Raw genomic sequence first — 21,297 nt, forward strand, 5'->3', positions numbered from 1 at the left:
ATTATATTACATATGACTGTTTATATTAAAATGCACAATTTGATAATGAAGTATTATAAAGTCAAAATTGTGAAAAATAATGTTTAGGAAGTCATTATTCGACAAATATACACTAACACACTGTTTTCTTAACAAACCTGTATGTGCTATTTGAAGTGTGCCCTTCAGGTGCTGAAAACCCTACTTAAACAGTTTCAAAGCACCTGGAGCTTGGCAATGTGATTTTTCTGACAAACGCATATATACACTTGAGTGAAGTACTTTTCAATGACATTTTTCACATGTTTAGGATGAAAAATGATATGAAATATAATTGTTTACATTGAAATGAATAATTTGCTTATAAAGTGTTAAAAAGTCAAATTTGTGAAAAATAATCTTAAGAAAATAATTATTCAGCAAAGATGCAATAACACACTCTTTTCTTAACAAACCTGTATGTGTCAGAAGAAGTGTGTGCTTCAGGCGCTGAAAACACTGTTTAGAGAGTTTCAGGGTCATTGATGTGTGTGGGAACTGAAGGCTAGCCAGTCTGGTCTGATCTCATAGAAGAGCACAAATTCCTGAAAAAAATAATGCTGGCTATGATAGAAAGGTGACAGAACACACAATGCATTGCAGCTTCTGCGTATGGAGCTGCATTCCTGCAGACCAGTCAGAGTGCGCATGCTGACCCCTGTGCACCACTGAATGGCAATGTTCTGCTAGGATTCATGTGGATGTTACTTTGACACATACCACCTATTTTGCAGACCAAGTACACCCCTTCATGGCAACGTTATGCCCTAATGGTAGTGGCCCTTCTCAGCAGGATATGGCACCCTGACACACTGCAAAAATTGTTCAGGAATGGTTTGAGGAACATGACAAAGTGTTCAAGGTGTTGACCTGGCCTCCAAATTCTCCAGATCTCAATCCAATTTGAGCATCTGTGGGATGTGCTAGATAAACAAGTCTGATCCATGGAGACGCCACATCACATCTTACAGGACTTAAAGGATCTACTGCTGACATCTTGGTGCCAGATACCACAGCACACCTTCAGAGGTCTTATATATATATTTATACACTATATATATGTGTGTGTGTGTGTATGTATGTATGTATGTTGTATGTATATGACACTGTGTGTGCTCTGGAGTCCTGATTACATGAATGTAGTAGTGAAAAGAGAATGTGGCCTGTGGCTCAGGTGGCTAGGGTCTTTTATGATATTTGAAGCCCTCTTTACTCATCTCCTGGTGTAGATGTCTTGGAATGAGGGAAGCTCACATCCAGTGATGCCGTAGGCCATTTGTACAACCCTCTGAAGAGCTTTGCGCTCAAAAGTAGTGGAGTTCTCAAACCAACAGATGATGTTTTAGAATAACGTGAGGACCTCAGAGTTCATGCTGAACCTTCTTAGCTGCCATAGGTGGAAGAGGAATTGTTGTGCCTACTTCACCACAGCTCCAGTGTATGTAGGACCATTTGATATCTTCATAGATGTGAACCCTGAGGAATTTGAAGCTGCTGACTCTTTCTACTGCTGTCTTGTTTATTGTGAGTGCACTGTGTGTTCTTGCCTGCTTCTTGTATTCCATGACCACTTCTTTTGTTTTCTCAACTTTAAGAGAGACTTCATTGTTCTGGCACCTGACTGACAGCGCTTTGACCTCCTCCTGCTGTTTCATGGTTGTTTGAGATCATGCCTATAACAGACGGTTGTAAGTATACAGGGAGTAGAGGAGAGGCCTTAGCACACATCCTTGTGGAGCCCCTGTACTGATAGTTAGTGGAGAGGAACAGTTGGGGCCCATCTTTTACGATATTTGAAAGAGTCTGTGTCAGCCAGTCAAAAAACTGGTGATCCAGGTGCATGAGGATTTATGTAGGCCCAATTCCCTGAGCGTAATGTTCAGTTTTGAGAGAACTATGGTATTGAATGCTGAACTGTAATCTACAAACAGCATTCTCACATAGGTATCCCTCTGAGGACAGTGTGTAGTGTGGTGGAAATTGACTGAGGACATGTGTGTGGCGCAATGGAAATTGCATCATCCATAGATCTATTTTGGCTATAGGCGAATTGAAGTTTCTATAGACAAATTGAAGTGGGTCTAGTGTACTTGGGAGCATGGAGCATTTCATGGCTTTGATGTATCTCTTGAGACACTTACTGATCATGGGAGTAAGTCCAATGGGGTGCCATTATACATGTCATGTTGTTGTGTACATGTTCTCGCCGTGCTTCCCTCCTCTGGGTACTCCGGTTTCCTCCCCAGTCCAAAGACATTCATTGTAGGCTGATTGGCATTTGCAATTTGTCTGTAGGGTTTGAATGGGTGTGCCTTGTGATGTGTTGTGATGTGTTGGCATGCCGTCCAGGGTGTCATCCTCCTTGTGCCCAGAGTCCCCTGGGATAGGCTCCTATCCAACCCTGTGTAGGATAAGCGGCCCAGAGAATGGATAGATGGATGGATGCTGGTGTGCTTGGGGACAAGCACAATCATTGACTTTTTTAAAACAGGCAGGTACAGTAGACAAAGCTAAGAAGAGATTGAAAATGTCAGTGAACGCACCAGCTACTTGCCCTGAGCATGCTCTAAAGACTCTTCAAGGGATTCCAACTGGGCTGGTTGCTTTATAGGTGTTTACATGCCTGAAGAGCTGACCCACGTCTTGCTCGGAGATCAATAGTGCGTTGTCTGCATCTGTGGTGTGTGCTCTCACCGAGAGATCAGTGTTATTTACTTCAAAATTCAAGTCCTCCACCATTATTCCTGTCCCCAAAACTGCCCGTCCTGCCTCTCTGAATGACAACACTCCTGTAGTACTCACATCTATAGTAATGAAGTGCTTTGAAAAGCTGGTTAGAAACTATGTCTGCTACCTCCTCCCCAACTGCCTAGACTGTTACAGTTTGCATACCGGTCCAACAGGACCACAGATGATGCCATCAACTACACCCTACAAACTTCCCTCTCCCACCTGGACAAGAGGAAGGGAAACTACATGCGGATGCTCTGTGTGGATTACAGCTCTGTCTTTAACACCATCATCCCCTCTGGGACTGAGCTCCTCCATCTGCCTCTGGATTCTGGACTTCCTGACAGGACACCCCCAGGGGGCCAGGATGGGAAACCACACCTCCTCCATGCTCACCATCAGCACTGGAGACTCTCAGTGCTGCGTCCTCAGCCCCCTGCTGTACGTCCTCAACACCAGTGACTGCATGGCTACACACAGCTCCAACAAGCTGGTTCAGAGGCACAACGGCCAAGGACCGGAATGTGCTGTCCAGAGTGGTGAGGACAGCGGAGAAGGCCATCAGGACTTCTCTCCCCTGCATCACAAACATCTATAACCAGTGATGCAAGACCAAGGCAGGGAGAATTGTAAAAGAGTTTCACCTCCCCGGACACAACATCATCTCAGTGTTCCCACCAGGGAAGCGCTACCGGATCCTGAGGACCAAAACAGAGAGACTTAGTTTCTACACTCAGGCAATCTGGCTACTGAATGAGGACACTTGAGAAGTCTGCATATCTCTACCTCACACACAGACACACATGCACAAACAGTTTGCACTATGGAAAAATTTATCTTTTCCACACTACATAAAAAACTCTTACACTGTACAACTCTGTATATTTCTATACAGAAATAGTTGCACTATGAGACAATTCTTTGCACGCTACAGCTCTGTATATCTATATATCTGTTTTTAACATATTCTATTTATTCATATTCATATTCTACATTTCATTCTTCTAAAGGCTGCTAAACTTTTTTACATAATAGTCTACTAGTTTTTATTTTATTTTATTATATTTTGTTTTTTATTATGTATCATTGTTGTACTGTAGGGCAAGGCACTAAGGGAAAATATTTCACTACATTACATCACATGTATGTAATATGTATGTGACAAATAAAGAACCTTGAAGTGGGTGTAGAACGCATTTAGCTCATCTGGGAGAGAGGTGGGGCAAATCACACCACAGACAGCTTTGGTTTTAAAATCTGTTATGGTCTGCAGTCTTTGCCACAGGGTATGTGAATTACTGGTGTTGAACTGAGCTTCCACTCTGTCTCTGTATGCATGCTTGGCTGTTTTGTCTTGCAGAGCATATACCAGGCTTTTTTGTATTCTTCTCCATTCACAAAGACAAAAGCAGGATGCTGCTTCTAATCCAGGGTTTCTAATTGGGCAGGGAGGAGTAGAATGGAGGAATGATCTTATTTGCTGAACGGGGGGCGGAGGAGGGCTTTATAGGCATTCCAGAAAGGAGAATAACAACGAGTGTCTGGTCTCCATGTGTGTTGCAGGAGATGTGTAGGTAATATTTGGGATAGCCTGGTTTGAAGAGGCCTCCGGGTGAAGAGTTTCATGCTCACTGATTGCTCTGTACAGTTCCTTAAGTGCCATCATAGTGTTGGCTGTAAACAGGGAAATTATTTCACTAATGTAAACTAATGTATGATTGACACTTAAACATGAGGTTTTCCAGATCAGGAGAGCAGAAAATCTTGAGGACTTGTACATGTGGGTGATCACACCAAGATTTGTTGATCATAGTACATACATACTCCTCCTCCTTTATTCTTACCAGAAAGATCTTTAATTCTGCCTCGTCACGAAGTCCCTCCCCTTTTTTTATCCAATCAGAGCGCGCCGTGTCAGGAAGTCCCGCCCCTTTCGACCAATGAGATTCTTCTTTTTTTTCTCAAATGTACTGCCCTGATCCCCCTCCCTAATTTTTGTGGGTCCGTTCACGCGCATCTGTGTTCCGTGCGGGGGTCCGTTCACGTGCTTCAACCCCCCTTTCTCTCTCACCCCCCCCGTCTGGGGTCCGTGCAAATTAAACTTTTTTTCCCCCCGTGTATTGTGTGATTTCGGATCTTTTATTAATACTTTATTTGTTTATTTTTGAAACATAAACGGTATCCCTGTTATATGCAAAAAGAAGATTAATGGCCAATCACGGTTTTTCGATTTTTCAAGACGGCCCGTGGAAAACCAACGCGTATCTTCGCCACACTCAAGCACCACCGGCAGGTCCATTGTGCGAGGAATGGCCTCTGGATTTCTGCGGACAGGGTGGACGATGGGGTTATGTGTTTAGATACGAAACAGGGGAATTGCAGCTTTATCAGGTGAAGTGTGGAGAGAGACCGGGGGTCTCAACGTGTCTAGCCTCGTTAACCTCTAACGACTGGGGTGTGTTAAAGAAGGTTGTCCTTGAGAATTTTAGCTCAAGAGAATCAGGCCTATCCGGCTCGTGTTGAGGGGGAAAGAAGAAGAAGAAGATGGTATGTCCAACCATCCTTCATCTCCGGAGGAGAGTTACGCCGTTCCTTTGCCGCCGACCCCACCCCCGAACCCTGAGTTCTCGCAACAGCTTTCACCCCCTCGCTCTGAGGAACCTGTCGTCTCGGGGGACGCTGGCGAGGATCCTGTGGAGATGGACGTTCAGGACACTCCTTCGAAGGAGAACTCACCCTGCGGATCGGATGACCTGTCAAGGGCGTTCATCGACGACCCTGACGCGCCGCTCTCATGCTGGTTGCAGAGGATCGAGTTTTTCAAATATCTGGAATCAGCGGTGCTTCATTTACTCAACAAGGCTCTGACAATGTAAGCCGAAGCCAAATGCAACGGCTGTCAGATCAGTCATCCTAGCCAGAGACAACACACGTGCTTGCTCGACCCGGCCGACGACATCTATCAGACCGGCTTTCACGGTGTGGTGCGGAAGCTGTGGAACCCACTGTTCATCGAAGCCATTGAGAAATATATGGACAGCTACGGATTTTACGAGACGTGCGAGAGCGGCAAAATAAGGATGGCAACAGAGATTATTTTGCTGGGGTATAGATCAGGAGGATCGATCTACGAGCGCATCTACCGAATGTACGATGATATCAAACCTGACGAGGAGAGAATAGAGCGTTTCGCAAAGCTAGTCAGCAAGTGCCGATATTCCTGTTTAACTTGATTTTATTCCATGCCATCATATATGCATTTATTCAGTGTGTTTTTTTGCTGCTACCTCTTACATTTTATTCTATACTATTATATATTTGATTATTCACTGTGTTTTTTGCTGTGCCACTAGCTATTATATACACTTGTAGTTTGATTTTATTGCTGACATGTATATGTATATAGTTTTTGCATGCGTGTGTTTGATTTTATTCTATACTATTATATATTCGATTATTCACTGTGTTTTTTGCTGCTACCTCTTATATTTTATTCTATACTACTATATATTCAATTATTCAGTGTGTTTTTGCTGCTACAATGCGGTACTCTGGGTCATTCAATCTTGGTTCAAACTTTGTTTATGATAAAACATTAATAACGTTTGTGTGTGTGTGTATAAAAAAAGTTGAATAAAAAGTCTGAATAAAGAATCACGCCTTTCTCTGTGTGTATAAAAAAAAGTTGAATAAAAGGTTGTAGTAACGCTGAGCCAACAGTTCTGTATCTTCTATGTCTTTATTAACAATACCTGAAGACATGAAAATAAGATGCCCAAGCTAATAACATTATTGCTTTTTTCCTGACGCATGCGCCTGCTCACTCCTCACTCCCTGCGAACATGAAAATCCCCTTACAACTACCTACTACTGCCATCTAGTGGGTAGCTGAACCATAAACCCACTTTACGTCTATGACCGTTAATAAACAAGAGTCTGAATAAAGAATCTCGCCTCTCTCTGTGTGTATAAAAAGAATTTGAATCTCAATCCTCGCCTTTTTCTCTCTCATTTCGGTTCGGCCATGTCCGAGAAGTGTGCGATGAAAAAAGCGTATTAAGATCCGGCCGACCCCGGTAGCTTCAGAGGGGTAGAAAGACTGCGAAGGGCCATGCGAGATGAAAAGGGGAAGCCGCCATCTGTGGAAAGGGTAAAAGATTTTATTATTTATTAATGGTCATAGACGTATTTTCCAAGAAAGCTTACGTCAGAACTCTCAAAAGAAAAACATCCACGGAGGTGGTAAAGGCTCTAGAATCCGTTTTCTCCGAAAGCCAGACACCTGTAAAGTTACAGACCGACGCCGGAAAATAATTTTTTAACAAGGCTTTTGAGGGTTTGATGAAAAAACACGGCATCGTGCATTTTTCCACATACAGCGAACTCAAAGCTTCGGTGGTCGAAAGATTTAATCGTACTTTAAAAGGTCGAATGTGGAGATATTTCACAGCTAACAACACCTTGCGATACCTTGACGTGCTGCAGGACTTGGTGAAAAGCTACAATAACAGTTATCACAGCAGCATTAAAATGGCGCCAACACAGGTGACCTTGGAGAACGGTGTTCGAGTGTTTCAGAACCTGTACGGTAAGCCGCCAGTCCGGAAGGCTAGATTGAAGATGGGTTTTGAGACGGGAGATGTCGTCAGGATATCGAAATTAAGAGGGGTGTTTGATAAAAAATACGAACAGAGTTTTACAGATCAGCTTTTTTCGGTGGCCGAACGCCTCCCTCGCGACCCTCCGGTGTACAGACTGAAAGATTATGACGGAGAACCGGTCCGAGGCACCTTCTACGAGGCTGAGTTGCAAAAAGTAAAAATGGACGGCGACAAAGTGTACCACGTGGAGGAGATTCTGAAGAATGGTCATATGGTCAGGGGCGAAAATCAGGTCTTTGTACGGTGGAAAAACTGGCCTGAGAAATTCAACGGCTGGATCAGAGAGAGCGATTTAAACAATATATAAAAAACGGACGACGTCCGCGAGGGCTCATCATTTCCCAGTCATGTACGGGCCAAAGCACGAGGGTTTTTACATCACCCTGCCGTCCAATGCCAGCCTTGATGTTTTTAAAGATAACAAAATCTCCAGTTACCGTGTGGATCTGGCCCAGCATATCGATCTGGAAGGGGAATGGGAGGTCGCCTTGACGGAGATTTCCTATCCTCATACGTGGTATACCGTACCCGAAGAACGAGCATACTATGAATATAAGTTTAAACCAGAAGAGAAGAAGAAGAGCAAGATGCGTCGTCACAAATTCCCGACGGGGGTTTTCACTAACCTGGGACAGTTCAAAACGGAGATGGATGCTTCGTTTAGAAAAGTCAACTCTGATATTTACCTGTCCTACAACAATTATCTGAGGAAATTCGATTTCCAAGATTACAACATTACGGGCGTGAGACCCGGAGAATGGGTCGAATTCGACAGGAAGCTGGCCGAATACCCCGCCGATCTACGAGTGGGATTTTATCACATGTTCTGTTACTGCGACGCCGTTCGCCCTCAGCTGATAGGCGACGCTTACGCCCCTCTGATGAGGGTGGTCGACGTGTGCGGAGCGTACGGGGACGTAGTTATGTTGCGTTTTGACCTGCCGTATTATTTACCTGCGAGCAAACGGCGCATTGAAAACATAAAGGTCGAGATGCACACGGATCAGAACCAAGAAGTAGAATTCACTTACGGGAAGGTCATCGTGACGCTTCACTTTAGACCGAAAACATACAGTGTATAAATATATATAAAATCCATCATTTAACGCTACCATCATTCGATCTCAGGCCGGAGAGGACGAAGCTACGTTCGAGGGCATCGGAGAACGAATTAAAAAATAAAATGGCTCGGGTACTAGTGTTACGTCCCGTGACGTAAATTATATTGTGTGTACTGGTGATTGTTTTCTCCCCTTTTTTTTCTCTCTCTCTCTTCACGCAGCGCTCCAAACTATCAGCAGCTGAGCCTAATTAGCGGGAGCGTGGTTCTTCTGTCAAGCGGGTGTAACAGCAGATACAATGCGGCAGGGAAGCAGAGCTGAGAGAGTGTCCCTTTTCTGCTATCCCAATCAACGTGTTGTGTAATTGCTGTTGAGCAAAAGTGTAATCGGTGAATCTGTGGTGTGTATATGAAGTGGTCATTTGATCTTTTTGTGAGTTAAACAGTAAAACCGTGTAGGGAGACGGGCGCCTATTCATTTGGGTTTTATACCCTTTCTGTTTTTTCTCCTGTTTTTACGTCAGTCAGGGAGAGCGGTAAGATAACTGTCTTTGATTTGCTTTTCATTTGGTAGGTAACTTATATAGTTTAAATTCTTTAGGAAGAGCTTGTTTTGTTTATTATTTTGGCATTGCCCTCTCCTGATGATTTGGTTGTTTTCTGTTTATCGATCTTTGTTTGTTATTTACTTGGTTTGCTAATCCAGCAAATAAACCACTTCATTTGAGTATATTCCGTGTTTGGGTGCTGTTAATTAAAAGTGTTGTAGGTGTAAACTTGAGCTGGGATAGGAGAAAAGGAGATTTCTCCACGCAGGTTTTGCTGTAATTTTTCGTTGGCAAATTTTTTTTTAGAGCCACATTTTTACTTTTTTTTGTGTTACTTCCATCCCAACCCCTAGACTAAGGAGAGAACGTAACACTAGAGATGGAAGACCCTCACAGATTCGTCCGTTATTACAAAAATCAGGCCGTGGCCATGGTATCGGCTCGATATTCTCAAAACTGTTTCGTTTCGTATCTCTCCTGTTGAAAAAAGGGTTGGACATTGCCAAACCCCATCTTAAAATGGCCGCCACCCGTATCGCTATGGACGCGGTCGGTAGAGTCGTGGGGAAAATGTCGAGCTTTGACGATCGGAAAAAACAAGAGGGGTCAGGGGGGATCGTGGTTTTGTCACGAAGGGTGAGGAGACGACCTCCAGGGGAGCGCCTCTCGTAGAGTTCTAATAAATGTTCAACAGGTAAGAAGAAGAAAACAGTTGGCAGAAGCGGTCGCGCGAAGAGGAAACTCTCCCGGAGCTCCGATATATTTTAACCGACGTAGGGGAAATTCAAACAAAAAAACATGGCTCTCTTGCATCAGAAATCCCCCGAGTGCACGCTGCGTGAGCTGGATCTATTTTCTGCACCTATGACTCAGCTTTTGATCGAAGATAAAATATACAACGAAATCTTTGTGGAAAAAAGTGACCGTAGCCCCTGCCGTGCGGTTAGGGCATGCAGCGAAATCCCCCGAGTGATGCCAACGCTCTGATGGCCTTGATGAAAGCCAACGCTCTCTAACCTATTCCATCCAAACTCTAGGATATGTAACCAGGAGAATCTATTTCTCAGAACCACTCCTAAATACGTGGTTTTAGGTATGGTGCACCACGAAGAATTCACGGGGAGAAGAGACCTGTCCCCATTTAACTTTGTACATAACGACATAGAATACCTGGCTCTGTGTCAGGACTTCAGACAGATCCCCGCCAAGGCATTCCAGCATCAATTTAACAACAGACAATCCGTCAGAGAGTTTTACAACATGTTCATGGCTACCAGGAGACATCTGAAAGATTTACCTCTGAGTATTAACCGTGGCAAGTTTAACGAAGGATACGCCCCGTTCGCTTTTAATCTCAACCCAGCCGACGAGAACGATGCATTGTCGGTTGTATCGAGCGGTAATTTGAGACTGGAGATGAGATTCAGAGTGCCTTTAGCGAATACCACTATTCTTATCATCTATGCTTGTTACGATTGTATTCTAGAGATTGACTCTAAAAGACAGGTGTTGGTGGATTATTACTAAATATGGATAATCTTCAGCTAGAGAGTCTTTTGCAGCATCTTCCGAGGAACGTATTTCGTGGCGTGTGGGCTTCCGACCACCTACCCTCTCTGAATCCGGCCTTTAGACCTCCCGCCTACTTCGTTGTCAACACGCACCCTGCCCACATGCCCGGCGAGCATTGGTTCGCATTAACCCTGGAAAAGGGGGGGTGAAGTCACATTTTTTGACTCTTAAGGATTTCCCCCGGACTTTGCGCATTACCCTTCGAGCATCCTGCAGTTTTTGGAAAAACGCTCCGAAAACATCAAGTACCACAGCGCTCAATTGCAACAGTCTATGTCAACCGTATGCGGTCATCACTGCGTCTATTATCTTTACCAGCGAGCCAGAGGCTTATCTTTCAACCAAGTATTATCTTTGTACGATGAGGAGGACTTGATAAAAAAACGATCTTATGGTGTATGACTTTGTGAAAAAATGTGGGGTTAAAAATAAAACCGGTTACTGCGGGGGACAGGGTTGTTGTTCTTTATCTGCTTATGAATACAAGTTGTGAAAAATGAAAGACTGTACGCATAATGATTTGATTAATTAAACTCTTTATTGATGAAATAATTGTCTCAGACATTTATTATTATTGCGAATACTCGATCCATCGAGGGGACAGAACGATTCGTTTATCACTCCCGAGCTTCTTAGAGGTGTGAGGTGCCGAGGGTGTGATCCAACGTGGGGATAATGATGCAGAGGATGAATGCAGATGCTTTTAGGATGTGATTTTAAACCGGTAACGGTACCCTCTTTCAGGGAGCGGTATTGTTCGCGAGCGTGCGGGTTATTTACCGAAGATAAAGGGACGTTCAGTTCCGATAGAGTATTCAGAAATCGCGTCCAAGAGGGGGTGTTTTTTTCTTATAGGAGAGAGAAAGATGTTTAAATAAATTGATCATATGGGACCCTTTCTCCATCTCACCCTTATAAACAAATTCCCCCTTCGAATTCCAACCCCCACCGCTCTCCTTTAATTTCTCGACGATGTACGCGGTGTTCTTGCGACCCCGAGGCAGTAGGCTTTTCAAAACCTCATCGCCCGTACGGTTGAAATCAAACCCGTTGGACGCACGCATGCTTTGAGCGGGAGAAGAGGAGGGGTGTGGGACCCGAGCCCCCTCCTCCTCGACAACCTCCCCACCCTCTCCATCCTCGGTTCGCTCCTGTAACATCAGAGTGACTCTACGCTCATCTCGCCGATCCTGCTTCAGCAACGTCAAATATCTCTGCAACAAAGCGTTGTATTTTTTAATTTTTTCATAAGAACTCAGCCCCGGTTCGTTTAACACCTCCCTCATTTTATTGTTCAAATCGTCTTCGGCCGTTTCTCTGACTGTAGGTTGAGTCAGTCCGCTTAACCGACGGGGTGAGACGAGAAACATTTTCCGAGCTTTCTTCAAAGTCATTATATTTTTTTTTATTGTCTACTAGCGAGCCCTTCGATAAGATTCCCAATCAGAGGTATGACGGTCGAGAGCAAAGGTAGAAGAAACCCACCAGTCTGTTTCTTCAGAACCCTATGTTTGCTCTTTAAACAGGTTTTTTCATCTGCCAACAGCCTGATAATTTTTCTCCACTTTTTGAGTTTTTTGTATTGCAAAGGGGTTAAGAGGATGTTACCCTTGAGAAGGTTTAAAGAGATCTCGCACAGGGATCTGATGAAGTCAGGAGAGAGTTCGAGAATCTCTTTACGTTTCCGGGGAGAGGTGTGGTACAGAGCAGCGAGCAAGGGAGCGTTCCTTTTTATACGAGCCGTCATGACGTTTTTGGGACGTACACGGTCAAGCGCTGGTGAGGAAGCAGACCACTCCTCAAAATGTATCTGTCTGTGCACCCCGGGGTGAGGGCGATGATTAAATAACCGTGAGGATCTCTGGTAGCGTCTTCGAAACATTCCAAGAAATAACCCTTTTGCGAGGGAAAGATCTGATGGGCTAATACGCTCACCTTTAGTTTTTAAACGCTCACCCGAGGGTTTTTAAACAATACCAGATAATTACTGTTCAGGCTAATGGTACGGTTGTGTTTACCTCGCTGAAACATGTGTTGAGTCAGCATCATGACACTCATGTTTCTGTGGTGTCTGTACTGAGTGAAAATTTTAACCACTTCAGGATGTTCGGATGCTTGAAAGATAACGTTGTCCAGAATGATCAAATGGTTTAAGTCCTGAGGAAACAGGTTTTCATCTTCGAAAGAATCAGGAAGCCCTTTTTTATCTTTTTATTCATCTTTTGCAATTCATCGTACATAGGCTGGTAAGAAGTGTAGACCCATACAATGTTTTCGGGTACGATATTCATGACACGTTCAGAACATTCCAGTACACTTTTTACAAAACAGGTTTTCCCACAGCTACTAGGGCCTGCTATTATACAAGAGAAAGGACAGACGAACCTGTGTTCAAAATCTGTTTCTTCTATAACCTCGAGATGTGACATTTTATTTATTCGCCCCTCCAAAAAAATAAAAGAAAAAAATAAACAAATAAATAAATAAAAATATAGATTAATATCCGAATGGCAGAGTAGTACCGTCCGGAAAGAGTCGTCTTTTGTCATAGACATTTTTCTGAAATGTCGGGTTTTTTAATGAGAAACCCTTTTTATCACAAGTTATTCCGTGCTGAGGGATCTCGATAGCGCCCGCCACCCCTCCCTCTCCGGAGATCCTTAGGTAATCCTCCACCAGCTCTCTGACGCTGTCAGAGTTGACCCTCTTGCTACATTCTATGGTCTGCATGATGCCTTTGACGCGCATCACCACTTTTTTTTTATTCTTTGTCTGATAAGCGTAACTCTTGGGCCCTGCCGCCACATACTCCTGTATGCTATCCCCGTCCAATTCGTCGGTCAGCTCGCCTAGGTAATTACCCAATTATAAAGGAGTCTCCCCCTCCTTCCCACATAAATTAAACTATCCGTGTCCGTGTAGAGAACTCTGTCCCTCAACCTTTCCAGGTAGCCGTACAGTTTGAGACGCGCGTGGGCGGTGGTGAATGCGGCTATGAACACATTACTCCTTTTGCCTGGGGGCTGAATGCAACGGTCGCCGAATCTCCACCTGATCAACGCTCTCTGGTCGTCCAGAACATCAAAGTAATCGAGCACGTATTTAACGGAAAACAGATACCTGAAAAACTTTTCAGGTTCCGAGACTATCTCGGTGTGGAGCAGATCGTCTCTCTGAGCAAACTTCCCCCAAAGACTATTGAGACAGAGTTTAGCCACCTGTCTCTTGGCCGGATTCGCCTCTATCTTTTCAGGGTCTAATCGGACCCCCTGTCGCAAGGGTCTCTCTGCATGCATGATTCCGTGCACGTGCGACACAGAGGAAAGAGTAATTTACCGTTCTTGCTTTTGTATGGTAAATCAGGGAAAAAGAGCCCATGAGGCGGGTAGACCGTGGCTCTGATGAGACCAAAGTAGTTTCTAGGGTCTCAGGGGTAAGAGCATGCACTGTTAAAGTATGGATACAGCGAGGTGACGTCTACATAGAGCACCTTTTCCCCAGGTCCCGGCGTGTGTCTTAGCTTAAGAGCGCTCGTTCGACCTCCGTAAAGAGCGGCGCGAGGGACCAGAGGCTCTGGAAGATTAAACGTTTGGAGAAACTCTTTGACACAGTCGCAAGATTTTTTCATCTCGACCCACTCGTGTTCTCTCACCACCATCACGCTGATGCCGTGTTCGGACTCTAACGTCCTCACTCTCTCCTCGCTGTTCAACCACAATTTGCAGAAACTGATGCCTCTCAACGGGCACGTCTCCGCCGGGTCGAAACACGACGGACAGCTGTGGTAAAAGCACCCGTGATATTCCCACACGTACTTTTCTCTGTCGATCTCGGCGTAACCGTCTACAAAAAAAGGACCGATCTGCTTTTCCCCCATATTTAGAGCGTGCTGAATAAAGATTTTTTCTTTCGCCATGACCCATTCTAACCATTGGATGGACGTGTGCGAGAATCTTTTACGCACCCGAGCATAACCGTAGGGGCAGGGTATGGCCAACGTCTTAGGAGTCATATAAGTTGTGATAAACATTTTCATGCAGACGTCCGGCTGAGCTGAATTTATGAGGAAAATACCCCTTGGTCTGATCGGCGAAACCTAAGGCTTTTGGGAAATCGCTAAGAAGCGTGGATAGGAAAGACAGAGAGTCTATGAATTTTAGCTCATAATGAGGGTCTTCAAAACTGAGGATTTTACTCCCCGTCATGAGAATACACTGAGGCGATAACCCCTCTTTCAGCATACCTTTCAAAACCAGATAGCTGTCGAACCCTTTGGCGTTGTGAGCGATAAAAACGTTACGTCTGTAGCGCTCATTTCTGAAATACATAAGAAAATGTTTAATGCTCCCATGACCGTAAAACCACTTCTCTTCACCTTTCAACGTTTTTGCATACACCAGAAAAGGTACGTGCACGCCGTTCTCATCGGCGAACGTTTCAAAGTCATAAAAAATCAAATCGGGATGGTCGGCTCTCACGGGGAGAGGCGGAATGTAACACCTGTGGTCAGTTTCCGGCTCCCTCGTTAACTTCTCCCCACAAATTCTACATTTCGGCTTAGCACAACGATGACCATTTCCTACACGGGTGTTCGCTCCTGTGTTGTAACACCGGCCGCATCTAGCACATTTTTTAACGAGCTTGCAAAGACTGAGCGACCCACCCGTTACAAAGTTCCTCTTACATTCTTTGTGATGGGCGAAACACGCCGGGGAGCGACACTTTCTGAGACAGTCTGAGCATTCTACGGGATCATACTCTTGCATGGGGCACTCACCGTCGTTGCATATGTGACAATATCCTCAACAACTATGTGCATAGGAGCAATTAAAACCCTTGTAGCACCTATAAAGGCCTTGAGGTTTTTTTATCCCGTAATAATGGTTATCCAGTAAAAACAAAAACAAAGTTGGGGAACGGTCGGGGAAATCTGTTTCCAAATGTGAGAGGGTGCTAGACGTTCTGTAAAACACTACAATTTTATGTTCTAAAATGTCTTCGAATTTTCGCATGTCGCTAAAGGTGACAGGTGTCTGCTCGTCCAGACCAACAGCTCGCTGCCACTCTCTAGCCCGTCTCTCGCACTGCCCGTCTGTGAAACTATCATTACACGCGTGAGCTAGACCGATGGCGAAGCAGAGCTGATCTCCGAGGTCCTCTGTAACATATATAATCTTCTTTTTATATATGATTTCCCAGTCTAAAGTTTTCTCCAACTTACGTTTTCCACCGCCTCTAGGGTTCCACACCACCTGAACAATCAGATCCACTCGTTCGCTCGCCGCAACCCCCCGTGTTCGACTGTACTATCCGATCGAGCATATCTTCAAAAACGGGTAGAATATTTTCACCCGTGCCGTCGGCGACTACCGACGCGTGAACTCTTACATTTTTACCCTCTACACTTGTACCAAGTCCCCCCTCCCAGCTACAACTCTCGCGTCGTCGACCAATTCATGAATGAGACCGATCACGTTTTGATAAAACGTAGCAATATCAGGCTCGTCCCCCAGTGGAGGGATTGTTAACACGCGTCTCATTTTTACGGCATTAAAATTCTCGTGCGTCGTGACATTGATTTCTCTTTCATCAGCTCCATGTTCCTCCTTGTCTTTGACCATCGCGCATCCTCCTCCTCCTCCCACCTGCACCTCTTCTCTATCTGCTCCGGTCCCAACCCCTCCACCCCCTCCTTCTCCCAATTCTCTACCATCGCCCACGACCCCTCCTTCTGATCCTTCTTCCTCTATTCCCTCCCCCTCACCCTCCGCACCTCCTTCTACCCCCTCCTCACCATACGGCCCACTTTCTTCCTCTTGTTTGTTTATAGAAAGAATAGCGGCTTCGATTTCCAGAAATGGATCATTGTGCCTATTTAGACCGAGGATTGCATTTTCTATTGCCTGTAGAGGATCTTGCTGAATCACCGAGGCGTTATCGTATATGTCCTGACGCATGTCTATGCGAAAGGAGGGGCGGATAAGCCGTAGTCCTTCTACGCTTAACCTTAATTCGGCAAGGACCCGCTCTAAAGTCTCATCCATTTTTTTAAAAATGATATATGTATTTTTTATTATTTAAATGATATTTATATATATATATATATATATATATATATATATATATATATATATATATATATATATATATATATATATTTATATGTTTTATAGTGTTTATACGATTTATAATGTTTATAGTGTTTATATATTTATAGTGTTTTATAGTGTTATGTTTTTTGCTTATTTTGTATGCTTTTACTTTTTAACGAGGGGTCTAAATAAAACGTCACAACTCAGGGTTAAATGATTTTTTTATTTTTCTTGCACACTTTTATTATATAATTTTCCCCTATCTATAACCTAGCATTCACAACGTCAAAAATATTTCCCTGACGCTAACATGCATTCAAAAACATGAATTCACAACATCAAAATATACCTCGACACGGACATGCATTCAAACCTTTCACACAAAACCTTTTTCACACGCGTTAGAAAATGTGGTGCTGTAGTCGTGAATCAGGTCGTGAATCAAATCGCTCGTTATTTCAGCGAGCTGCAAGATTCTGCTGTCACGGCGCTGGTGGAGAGGTGGCGCTATTCTCAGCCGACGGACCCGTTCAGGTCTCGCTTCCAGGTTAGAGACGTTGGCTGAAAAAAATAAAAACCCCTATCAAAATCTTATAGGTATGTAAAGAAGAAATGTAATCTAAATATATACATAGACAACATACCGTTAAACCGTCGTTGAGGTAACTTGCGTATAAACTGAGGTCTAGTGGGACCCTCGCGCTCTCTCTGACATCGCCCTCACTGGCCTCGGAGTTGTTGATATTTCTATTACGCCGTCTCCGCTTCTCTTAGGAGAGGACAGAACGCGGCGATCTCGCGAGATCGCTGGCGAAGCCCCAGTTAGAATCAAATCCAAATCATCGGCGTGACTGTTGCTTCCCGATCCTCTCACAAACTCATCAGGATTAATACCGCGTGTAAAATCTGTCATGCGTAGTAAAAAAAAAAAAGTTTTTCACCAGAACTAAATAACAGAGGCCAAAAACAAAAAAACACAGAGAGAGATATGGTACCTGGGTCCGTCTGAGTGAGGCTAATACCCTCTAGTAAGAGAAAAACATATTAAAGAAAGTACAGAAGGGTTAAAATAAAAGAGAAATTAATAGAAAAGCTTACCTTGATACTCAGGCACCTGGTGAATTTCACCTTGAACTTTTAAAGCTGAGAATACATAAAGTGTTTATTTAAACAATGTTTTTAAGAGAAAAGAAATACCTTATAATTTCAACAAGTTTTCTTACCATGAGCCATCATGTTGATCCCCGAATTTCTTCATGGAAAATGATAGACTGTCTCGTTTCTTACATACCCTTAAAGTTCTTTTCCCACTGATACACCTGTCACAAGTTCTCGAGCAACCATATACACCTGACGCCTCATATCATCGCTTTAGAGGGTGGAGGGGTAATCTGTCACGAACCCTCCGTCAACACGTGCTCTGTGGCCGCTGAGCATCAGAATGAATGAATCCTGGTACATGAATTAAAATATATTTTTTGCATATAACAGGGATACCCTTTATGTTTCAAAAATAAATAAAGTATTAATAAAAGATCCGAAATCACACAATACACGGAAAAAAAAGTTCATCACTGCGACCATCAGCTTTGACTAGCTTCAAATAAATCACTTATACACAGCAGTAACAAATAAATAATTTGTACATTGTGCATTAAATGTTCCCCGTATGCTTCTTGGTAAAACGTGGCTAAATATAAATAGCAAAACTAACTTAACTGATGCTAAGCACTGTGTTTTTGTTTTTTTTGCTAAACACTTTCAATTGGGGAATTTTTGCTAGCTAGCTTTAATCCAAATTTATCTAAGATGTATTAAATATTAGCTAAAGTTTAAGAGTGGAATGGCATGACACTAGCGGCCTGAAATGCGACCTCGTGCGCTGGTCAGATAATTTGCACGGACCCCAGACCGGGGGGTGAGAGGGAAAGGGGGGGTTGAAGCGCATGAACGGACCCCCGCACGGAACACAGATGCGCGTGAACGGACCCACAAAAATTAGGGAGGGAGATCGGGGTGGGACATCTGAGAAAAAAAGAAGAATCTCATTGGTCGAAAGGGGGCGGGACTTCCTGACACGGCGCGCTTCTTGTAAACTTAAAAACAACAATGACTCCAATGTGTGACCATGTCATCAATGTCCAGTAGTGTTTGTCAATCATATTTGATGAAACAAACTGTATCCTCTACAAAAAAACTACAAAATAAGATAAGAATAAAATAAAAAACTGCAAAGTTGTTTGGAAGCTCGCAACACGACAGCCATGCTTAGCACCATCTTGGGCCTAGTCCAAGATGTGTGTGTGTCTGTGTGTGTGTGTAGTAGGCTCTGCCAAAAAACACAAAGTAACACAAATACAGTAAGTGACTGATGGTAATAAGATACAGGTGAGAATCATCACAAAATACATGCCCGTTCAACCTCATCTCCATCTGCAGCTGATGTGTGCAAAAATATGATGTCCAAAAAATTAGGCACAAACCTACGATAATAGTCAGCCAGTCCCACGAACTGCATAACCCCCTTTTTGGTCTTGGGCCTCAGGCAGGCCACAATCGCTGTTGTCTTATCATTTTGGGGACGCACCTGTTCATGGCCCAAGTGGAAGCCCAGATACCGTACTTCCACCCATCCAATTGCACATTTATTTGGATTTGCTGTGATTCCCACCCTTCTCAAGGTTCTGTTTATGAGATGTTGAAACGTTGAAACATAACTGGGGCTCCAAACAAACCAAATGGAAAGGTGACAAATTGGTGTAACCGAAACAGAGTGGAAAAGGCTGTTTTTTTCTTGACATATTAGAGTCAAGGGAATCTGCCAATACTCTGTGGTTAAATCCAGTGTCAAATAAAAGAGATCCAAGCCTAACCGATAGAGCAGTTAATCAATGCGTGGCATTGGGTGTGCTTCAAATTTAGACACCGTCTTGACTTTCCTAAAGTCCACACAAAAATGGACTAACTCATCAGCCTTGGGCACCAAGACCATGGGGCTCCTCCAATCACTGTGGGACTCCTCTATTACGCTCATGTCAAGAATAGCTTTGAGTTCATACCAAACCACATTTTTTTGCATTCAGATAACCAGTATTGGGGGTTGAGTACAACCACACCTGGAGGAGTGTGTTCTATGAAGTCTGTGTGACCAGGTAGAGATGAAAACACATTGGAAAAATTACCCTTGCAACCGGGAAACCTGTGCCCTCTGGGACAATAAAGTTGGGCTTTCTAGTCTATATTACAACTATCAAATTCTATGGATTTCAGGTTACCTGCCCTCACTGACTTGGTGCAAAATAATTGTTCTGCTTCTTTCTGCCTATGTAGCAAAAGAAATGAAGAAACTCACTCTTCAACCCAGGTATGTATAATAAACTCTTTAATGATATGTTAAATTGTTTAATTTCATTGATCTGTGCAAATGTGTTGTACATAAAGGACTGGAAGAAGTGCAAGTCTCTGGCAGGACCCACGCTTACCAGAACTCAAGAAGGCCAGAGGACAAGGGCAGGAGCATACAGAGCCAGTGCACTACTCAATAGTGATTGATGTGTAAAGCATGGTGTAAAGCTGTAAATGATGTAAAATGGTGTAATTAACGGTCATTACCCATATGCTACTGGCTAGAATTTAGTTAATTTCTAACCTAACTGTCAGCGTCAACTGTCGGGCTTTGCAAAACACAACCACAGGTGAGTTACTGGTCTTCTCTGAAAGCTTTGAATGTCTGTGACATCAAGGAGGGCTTTGTAGGCATACCAGAAAGGAGAGTAACAATAGTCAAGTGTCCGGTCTCCTTGTGTGTTGCAGGAGATGTGTTGGTAGTATTTGGGATAGCCTGTTTTGAAGTGGCCTCCAGGTGAAGAGTTTCATGCTTACTGATTGCTCTGTACAGCTCCTTAAGTGCCATCATAGTGTTGGCTCATGGGGGATGTAAACAGTCAGTATAATAACTGATGTAAACTCCAGATAAAAAAGCCAGTATGAATGTCTGTGACATCAGCAGATACTATGCTGAGTAGAACCCACTGCTCTGAATGGTGACCCCACTATTCAGAACAATGGGCTCTACTCAGCATATATTCTGGTTTAGAAAACTTTTTTAATCCATGAGGGATCCTCAGAGTGGCAATTCTTTGGGGGTCTGAAGGTAAGTTTTGTTAGGGCATTGATTGCATGATTTTGTATGCTTTCAGCTCTGATTGGAGGGTTAATTTGGCCCATGAGAAATTTTTCAAATCAATTCAAATTTATCTATATAGCACTTTTAACAATGGACATTGTCACAAAGCAGCTTTACAGAAATCCAGATTTAGATCCCAAGTGAGCAAGCCACTGTTGACAATGGCAAGGAAAAAACCCTGAGTCCTTACTTTAACTGTATGCTATAAAATCAAACAATGCTGAGTGTGTTGAAAGGCTGTTCATTATGAGCATTAGTTTATGATCCGAGTTATCCAAGTGGGACTATCCACATCAGGGTATCTATGCAGGACCTTAGCAACAGCAAGTGACTCTCAGGTGAAGAAAGCTCCAAGCAGAAGTAGAGCATTAGGATGGGCCAGGCATGTCTGGAGGCTACAAGGAAAGCGTGTCAGGTACTATGGAGTATT

At 43.7% G+C, this 21,297-nt stretch overlaps 1 long non-coding RNA gene across 1 annotated transcript; it reads right to left on the bottom strand.

The window, feature by feature from the left end:
* Positions 1–16,884: 16,884 nt before the first annotated feature.
* On the bottom strand, positions 16,885–17,399 carry LOC128320026 (uncharacterized). Its single transcript, XR_008303476.1, has 2 exons — positions 17,326–17,399; positions 16,885–17,242 (listed from the first exon to the last, which is right to left on the bottom strand). It is a non-coding gene; the product is annotated as an uncharacterized LOC128320026 (long non-coding RNA).
* Positions 17,400–21,297: the final 3,898 nt, after the last annotated feature.

Source organism: Pangasianodon hypophthalmus, chromosome 14 (assembly GCF_027358585.1).
Source record: "Pangasianodon hypophthalmus isolate fPanHyp1 chromosome 14, fPanHyp1.pri, whole genome shotgun sequence".
Taxonomy (NCBI): domain Eukaryota; kingdom Metazoa; phylum Chordata; class Actinopteri; order Siluriformes; family Pangasiidae; genus Pangasianodon; species Pangasianodon hypophthalmus.